The sequence below is a fragment of the Cryptomeria japonica genome, chromosome 5, assembly GCF_030272615.1.
Source record: "Cryptomeria japonica chromosome 5, Sugi_1.0, whole genome shotgun sequence".
NCBI classification, from domain to species: domain Eukaryota; kingdom Viridiplantae; phylum Streptophyta; class Pinopsida; order Cupressales; family Cupressaceae; genus Cryptomeria; species Cryptomeria japonica.
Window position 1 is genome coordinate 393,535,609 of NC_081409.1, and position 8,687 is coordinate 393,544,295.

Genomic DNA, 8,687 nt, shown 5'->3' on the forward strand with positions numbered 1-8,687 from the left:
ATAGGGCATTATAGTCAATCCCTTAACCAGGTGGTCCCTAACAAGATATGTTCTTAATAGGACATATTGTAAAGCTTTAACAGGCTTGGCTCCTAACAGGGCGAACTTCAAAAGAGTTCAAAATACTTGTGGGTATTCATCCCCACTGTGGTTTTTCCCATTTGCGTTTCCACGTCAAAATCATTATGTCAAGTTGGGAATGTTTTTGTGGTTATGTTTTCTATGGTTAATTTGCTTAACTGCTAAATCCACTTAGATATGATATGATGACCGACAACAATCTGAAATGTGCTTTTACTTTTGTCAATAAAGTATTTGGATGTTTTGATCAAAAGGTTTGAGAGTTTCAGAGTTATTTTACTGTTATTCTGATATGACAGTCAACCAGTATACTTGACAGTGATATTGTAGTTTGTAGTTCAGTGTTTGAACCAGTCAGTTCAGAATCTGTCTTGAGAGGTTGTTTTTGAGTTTGGTGAAAGTATAGTCATTTTTCTATCTACTTATTCATCCCCCCCCTCTCAGTAGTTGACCAGATCCTTATTGATTTATAATACCATTAGTTGGTATCAGAGTATTCCAGGTCATCTAGTGTCTAAGCCTTACAGCTTGAGGTAAAGATCTTGAAAAACACATGATGAAGAAAGAAGGTCCAAAGTTCAATAGGGAAAACTACTGAATATGAAGTGATAGAATGAAAATCTATATCAAGAGTCTATGAAGTCAATACTGGGAACATGTTGGTACTCAATATCTTGCACCTAGTGGGACTATGTTTGATGATCAAAAGAAAGAGTAACAAGAAAATAAGTAAGCATTGGAGGCCATTATCAGTTCTTTATCTGATTGTCTAATGAGCTTGTGAATATTGCCAAAGAAGAGAGTCTGAGAGGTAAATTTGATGACATGCGGATGGCTGAAGGAGAGAATATACAATAGTATGGTCAGAGGATCAAGGAGATAGTTGGTGAGATAAAGAGTGTTGGTGGTAAAGTGGAGGATGCCACAATGGTTAGTAAGGTGTTGAGAACCCTTCTACCGGTCTACGTTATCCGAGTTGCAGCCATTCAGGAGCTAAAGTCTATTGATAAAACTAAGGTAACTCTTGACTCCATCATTGGTAAGCTTACTACATTTGAATGAAATGGTTATGATGGTAGTGCTCAGAAATTTGAATCTGCATTTAGAGCTTCAGTTTCTAACCCTTCAATGAGGAAAAGTATAGATGTCAGTCACAGTTATGAATCTAGATCCAGCAGAGAAGTTGATGATGACGATAGTTTGATTGAGCTTGAAGCATTGTTTTCCAAGCGATTACCTAGAGGTACTGGTAAGTACAGAGGTAAATTACCTTTGAAATATTTTGCATGTAACAAGATTGGACACATTGCAGCTAACTGTCCTAATGGTGACAATGAGCATAAGCGTGAGAAGTACAAAGGAAAAGGCAAAAGGGATTGTCTCATTGCAGTTGATGGTGGTATCACTGATGAGGAATCTAAGGGAGATGCTAATGAACACATTTTCTTTGTAGCCATTAAAGAGGAGACATCTAATCATAAGGCATTAGTTTCTCGCATGGATAGTTTTCATGATTGGATCATAGATAGTAGTTGTTCACACCACATGACCGGTGACCAAAGTAAATTTCTTCTTACATTGAAGGAATTTGATGGAGGAGTTGTGAGATTTGGAAATGACTCACCCTGCATGCTAAATGGAAAGGGAACCATTTCTCTTAATGGAAAGAGCAGTGCAGATGATGTTTGTTGGGTTGAAGGATTAAAGCACAATATTTTAAGTGTAGCTCAACTCAATGACATAGGTTATCCATTGGAATTCAAGGATGGAATGTGAAAAATCTATGGGAGCAAAGGTGAATTGATTGCAACCGAAAAGCAGACAAAAGGCAACCTGTTTCACCTGAATCCTAAAGTCAACAATTGTTTAATTGCTAAAGTAGATCATAGTTGGCTTTGGCATCGAATATTTTGTCATATAAATTATGATAACATTTTTAAGGTCAATAAGTCCAAGTCGGTAAGAGGTTTTCCTCAGTTGGACAAACCAGTGAATGCTCTGTGTAAGGAATGTCAGTTAGGAAAGATGATATCCTCAACTTTTAAGAGCAAATATTTTTCAGCAAAACATTTATTAGATTTGGTTCATACAGACCTCTATGGACCAATAAAGACTAAAAGTATTCAAGGTGATAGATATTTTATGATCTTCACTAATGATTTCTTAAGAATGATGTGGGTCACATTCTTGAAGGATAAAACAAAATCCTTTAGTAAGTTCAAGGCATTTAGGTCCTTAGCTAAAAAGGAAAGTGGTAAGAAGATAAAGTGTCTAAGTACTGATCAAGGAGGTAAATTTACTTTAGAGGAATTCACTAGATATTTTGAAGACAATGGAATCAAGAGGCAACTTTCTGCACCGAGGACACCACAATAGAATGGTATTGCAAAGAGGAACAACCGGTGAGTTGTTGAAGCTACTAGAACGATGCTTATACAAGGAGGAGTAGTAAAAAAATTCTAGAGAGAAGTTGTCAGCATAGTTGTTTACAGTATGAACCGGATATTGGTAAAGAGAGGTAAGGATAAAACTCCTTATGAATACTGGTATGGTAGATCATCTAATGTCAGTTATTTTAATATTTTTGGTAGTAAATGTTTTATCAAGAGAGGTGACTATGTTAGTAAGTTTGAGGCTAAGAGTGATGAAGGCATATTTTTTGGTTACTCTACCAAGAGTAAGGCCTACAAATGTTACAACAACCGGACATAGAGAATCATTGAAAGTGTTGATGTCCGAGTGGATGAGTATCCTAAAGTTTCAAGAGAAACCAATAAGGAAAAGAAGAAAGATGAACCCTGCATTCTGATTTTGGAACCAGAACCGATAAAGCCAGAATCTAGTGAAGTGAATGTTGTAGTACCAGTTCAATCGGAATAGGTAGATTAAGAAGAAGATGGTGATAGTGAAGAAGAAGAACTTGAAGATAATGATCATGTCATTCCAAGGTATGTGAGACTCAATCATACTCCTAACCAGATTATTGGAGATAAATATGTTGGAGTGTTAACCATAAGAAGGATTAGAGATAATTCTTGTATGATCTCCACTATTGAGCCTAGAAATGCTAAGGAAGCACTTGGAGATGATCGCTGGATTAAAGCTATAAAAAAGGAGCTTGACCAAATTGAGAAGAACAATACATGGACCCTAGTACCCAGACCGGTGAATAAAAATGTAATAGGTACTAAATGGGTATTCAGGAATAAACTGAATGAAGATGGAGTAGTACTCAGAAACAAAGCTAGATTGGTATGCAAAGGTTATGCACGGGAAGAAGGAGAAGACTATGGTGAGACATTTGCACCAGTTGCTAGATTCGAAGGCGTTAGGATTCTACTTGCATTTGCAGCATATAAGGGATTCAAAGTATATCAGATGGATGTGAAGTTAGCATTTCTAAATGGAATACTGGAAGAAGAAGTATACATTGAGTAGCCAGATGGTTATGCTTTGACTGATGCAAAGGATATCATGTGTAAACTACACAAGGCACTATATGGTTTGAAGCACATACCGAGAGCATGGTATGAAAGGCTACATTCACACCTGATGAAGATAGGTTTTCAGAGAACTAGTGAAGACAGCAATATGCATCTCAAATTTGAAGGAGATAAGATACTGGTTAGTGAAGTGTTTGTAGATGATATCATATTTGGAGGCAATGATGACATGAGTGATGACTTTGCAAATGAGATGAAAAGTGAATTTGAAATGTCTCTAGTAGGAGTAAAATTCTTCATAGGTTTGCAAATTTAGCAGATGAAGAGTGGTATTTTTATCACACGGTCTAAATATGTGAAAGAGGTATTGAAGATATTTGGAATGAGTGACTGTAAACCAGTTGGGACACCAATGGTTACAGGTTGTAAACTGTCTAAGGAGGATGATGTTGCATCTATTGATGAAAAGGAGTATAGATCAATGATAGGGAAACTGCATTATGTTATTCACAGTAGACCAGATATTGCTCATGCAGTTGGTTTAGTTACTAGATTTCAAAAGAATCCAAAGGAGACACACTTAATAGCAACCAAAAGGATATTCAGATATTTGAAAGGTACTATTAACTATGGATTATGGTATCCATATGAAAGTAACTTTGATTTGAAGGTTTATATAGATGCAGACTGGCAGGTAATGTTGATGATAAGAAGAGCACAATCGGTGGTGCATTCTTTCTTGGAGGAAGACTTGTATCATGGAGCAGCAAGAAGCAGAGTTGTATATCACAGTCCACTACTAAAGCTGAATACGTTCCAACGTATATGAATTGTACCCATGCTATCTAGATGAAACATATTCTGGAAGGATTCAAGCTGAAGATTACAGATCCAGTAAAGATTTTATGTGACAACACCAGTGCAATAAATATTTCAAAGAACCCAGTGTTGCATGCTAGAACTAAGCATATTGAGTTGAAATATCATTTCTTGAGAGAGAAAGTGCAGAGTAAAGATGTGTTATTAGAACATGTATCTACCAAGGAGCGGCTAATAGATATCTTTACTAAACCTCTGCCTAAGACTACTTTTGAGTATCTCAGAGGTCAGCTACGGGTTGTGCCCCTACATGAAATCAATTGAGCAGATGTGGAATACATCAGTTATGGAGCTAATTGAAGAATCTTGAAGAAAGATTGGTGTAGAGTGGATTTATTCCACAGGGGGAGCATCAAGTTGCAGTTTGTTGATGTAGAACAATGAAGCATGACACTGCATGTTTTACTTTTACTTTGGCATTGTTGTCAAAGGGGGAGAAGAACTATATGATTATGGGGAAAAGAATTGTATGATTGATAGAGAGAAGATCTATAGCTAGTTACCAACTGAAGACACGGAGACTCAATTTAAGGAGAGTAAGTGGTAAAATGTAAACCAGGATTCCTATTCACAATCATAACAATCAAGGGTATTGATACTTGTATTGCCAACAATGCCAAAGGGGGAGACTATTGGCATTTGCATGAAGATTGCATTGATGAACTATTATGTTGTCATTGATGTCAATTATAACCAGTAATTATGTTGTAATGATGTTATTTTGCAATTGGTAGGTGAGCTTGTGAAGGAAACTGGTATTAAAAGAGAGGAAGTGAGATCAACTGGTAACCCTACCTATTGATGTGCTAAACCCTAACCGATGGAGCTTGGTGAATCAGTTGTATTGGTTTATGATCAAATGATGAACGGTAATGATTATGTCATGTATTCATGTTGTATGTGAAGAGTTTCAAATGGTTTTATCTTGGGAATGAGTGAGTACATTGCATGTAATGGAATTCACGTGATGAGTTACAGGGATCAATGAAGCGGTGATCAAGGAGTGTTCGAGGTTGTCTTGAATGATGTGCAATGATTGTTATGTAATCCAATGGTCATACTTAAACTGATTTGTTTGTAATCTCTATGAGATATTAGGTTTGTGATGTGTTACTGACCTATTGTTTTTCTTATATGGTCAATGAGTTGTTTTGTTGTAGTGATGGCAATTTTGGTTAAGTGTAAGAGTGATTGGTTGCCAAACCAAGAGATGTATCTGCAGTATGTGTAAAGGTCGATAGGAGCATGAAAAGAATCTAATCAAGAAGAGTAGTGCTATTCACCAGATTAGCAAACCCTTGTTGTTCTCTAACAACTACAACAGTCAAATCCCTTAACCGAGTAAGCTCTAACAAGCTTAGTGTTATCTAAATCCTCTAACCAGGTGATCCATTAGCTTGGATTTCAAATCCTCTATCAATGTTACTCCTAACAGGGTATTGCTTCTAATAGGGCATTATAGTCAATCCCTTAACCAAGTGGTCCCTAACAAGATCTGTTCTTAACAAGACTTATTGTAAAGCTTTAACAGGCTTGGCTCCTAATAGGGTGAACTTCAGAAGAGTTTAGAATACTTGTGGGTATTCATCCCTACTGTGGGTTTTCCCATTTGGGTTTCCATGTCAAAATCATTGTGTCAAGTGGTGAATGTTTTTGTGGTTATGTTTGCTATGGTTAATTTGCTTAACTGCTAAATCCACTTAGATATGATATGATGACTGACAGCAATCCAAAATGTACTTTTACTTTTGTCAATAAAGTATTTGGATGTTTTGGTCAAAAGTTTTAAGAGTTTCAGAGTTGTTTTACTGTTATTCTGATATAACAGTCAACCTATAAACTTGACAGTGATATTACAGTTTGTAGCTCAGTGGAACCACTCAGTTCAGAGTTTGTCTTGAGAGGTTGTTTTTTTATTTTGGTGGAAATTATAGTCAATTTTCTATCACCTGATTCACCCCCCCGCCCACCCTCTCAGTAGTTGACTGGATCCTTATTGGTTCATCATACCATCAATGGGCAGGATCATTGTATGTCACAATTTCTACATCATTTACTCATATTATATCGATTCAGGGTGTGTCCAAGGCTATCTATGATAAGAAGACTATATTGGGGGGTTTCGTTGGTAGTGATTTTTTTGTGTGTTTTTTGCCCAAAGCTACCCAAAGCTATCTAGAAAAACTCTAAGCTATGTTAACCTTCTTAATGCAACTTGAATCTATACTTAAAATCTAAGGAGAATTATCTAAACTAAAAGCTACAAGAAATTATTGTCTCGGATTTAAATTTGCACTTAATGTTCTAGAGTTTTCTAATCTAACACACAACTATTAAAGTTAAAATTCTATGTAATTGCAGAAATGAAATCTAAACTACTCTTGCATAAATGAAACCCTATTTATGCTTGCAAAAACAAATTCCTACACTAATCTTTCAGAAAGGGAAAAAAACTCCATTCCATTTCATCAACTTGAATTTAAAGCCCGACTTCATCATTGCAGTCATTCAATGAATCTCTTAATTTAATATTTCATCTAATTAAATCAAATGACTATCCTAGTTTTAGATTAATCTAACACAACTATGAATCAAAATAAATTTCAATCTAAACAATTATATTTGCAACTACAATAGAAATTCAAATCATGATTTTAAAAGAATTTTAAACATAAACTAAAAATATTAACAAAGACAATAAAAAAAAGTAAATACACAGAGATCACCTCTCTTTAGTTGAGTGGGCCTTGCTCTTCCCCGTGGAGGGATCTAACACATTCACTAGATCAAAAGCCTCTAATTTTCATTCAAATTGGCACCAAGAGGGGGAAACTATAGATTTTTTAAATTGGGAAGATTGATAGAATAGCCTAAAGAACTATTGGTGTTGAACACACCACATGACTGAGAGGGGGGGTGAATTAATCTAGACCTTAAAACAAATTATTTATAATTATTCAAACTTAAAATCACAATTAACTTATCTCTCCAATTATGAAACATGAAACCATAAAGCACAATACAAACAAGAACACCATATTTATGTGGAAAACCAAAGAAGGGAAAAACCACAATGAGAATCACACTCACAATATGAATAAATGATAACAATGATTTAGGCTAAAGAACAAGCCAACTCACTACACCTAATTGGACTTATAGGACTATGATGAACAACCTTAGGGAAATATACAAGGGACTTGCATTATTGAGATGTTAAATCTTAGGGTAAGATACAAAGAACTCGGATTACTGAAGCGCACTGCTCCAGAGCAAGATACAAAGACTATACAAGCTACAAAAAGGACTCATTGTCTTTTGAAAAGCATAGGGAAATGATGAATTGAAATGAATAAGATCTCCTAATCATAAAACTAATTTTTAACCACTATGTCAAGTGAACAATATCATGGCAAACATATATCATTTCATTCACTATCTCAAAACATTGTCGCACTGAAGATATGATCATCAAAGTTCATCACAAACTAAGGCACACTTCTACTTATTCACATACACTTGCATATAATTCATATCCAATTCAAAATAATACACACACCAATTCACACATCCACACTTCCATTTATAGTAGGTTGTTAAATTAAACCCTCAACTAGGTCGGCCACAAACATGTAATATACATGAATTGCATAAAGTCAATCACCCCAAGAGATAAAGGGGACATAAATACATCACAACACATCTTTCTACGTTGATTCCAATGAGCTGCACATGCTATCACATCCTCCAAAGTCAGCATCCAATGTAATGTGTAGAAAATAAATAAAGCTTATTTCCAAAAAATAATATTTCAAGACAAATTCCTTGATCTAAATCTACACACACTACGATAATACCCATATCAACCTTCTAACTCAACCTCAAATACATATTCAGACCAAAAGAGTACAATCCAAATAAGAAAAACTAACTGAGTTGGAAGTCAAAAAATTGAAAAAAAAAAGTAAAGAGAAATAATCTCTCCAATAATATTGATCAAAAAAAAATCTATCAAATGGTGAAAACCACCTTTGGTGGAGCCTTGGAAAAGTACCATGATGAAAATCTAGCAAACAGACATCATGTGTAATTCATTACCTTCTTGCAATCTACACTTGGGGATAAGTTTCATCCATGCTATCCTATCCACCACATCATCCATTATCCCTCATTCACCATATCTACATTCATATTCCCTTTTCCACCTTTCATCTTGACAGGCAGGGATGTTAATTGTTGAGCATTTTATGTATGTAAAATGCAGTGATGGAAGAGTTCTGAAAT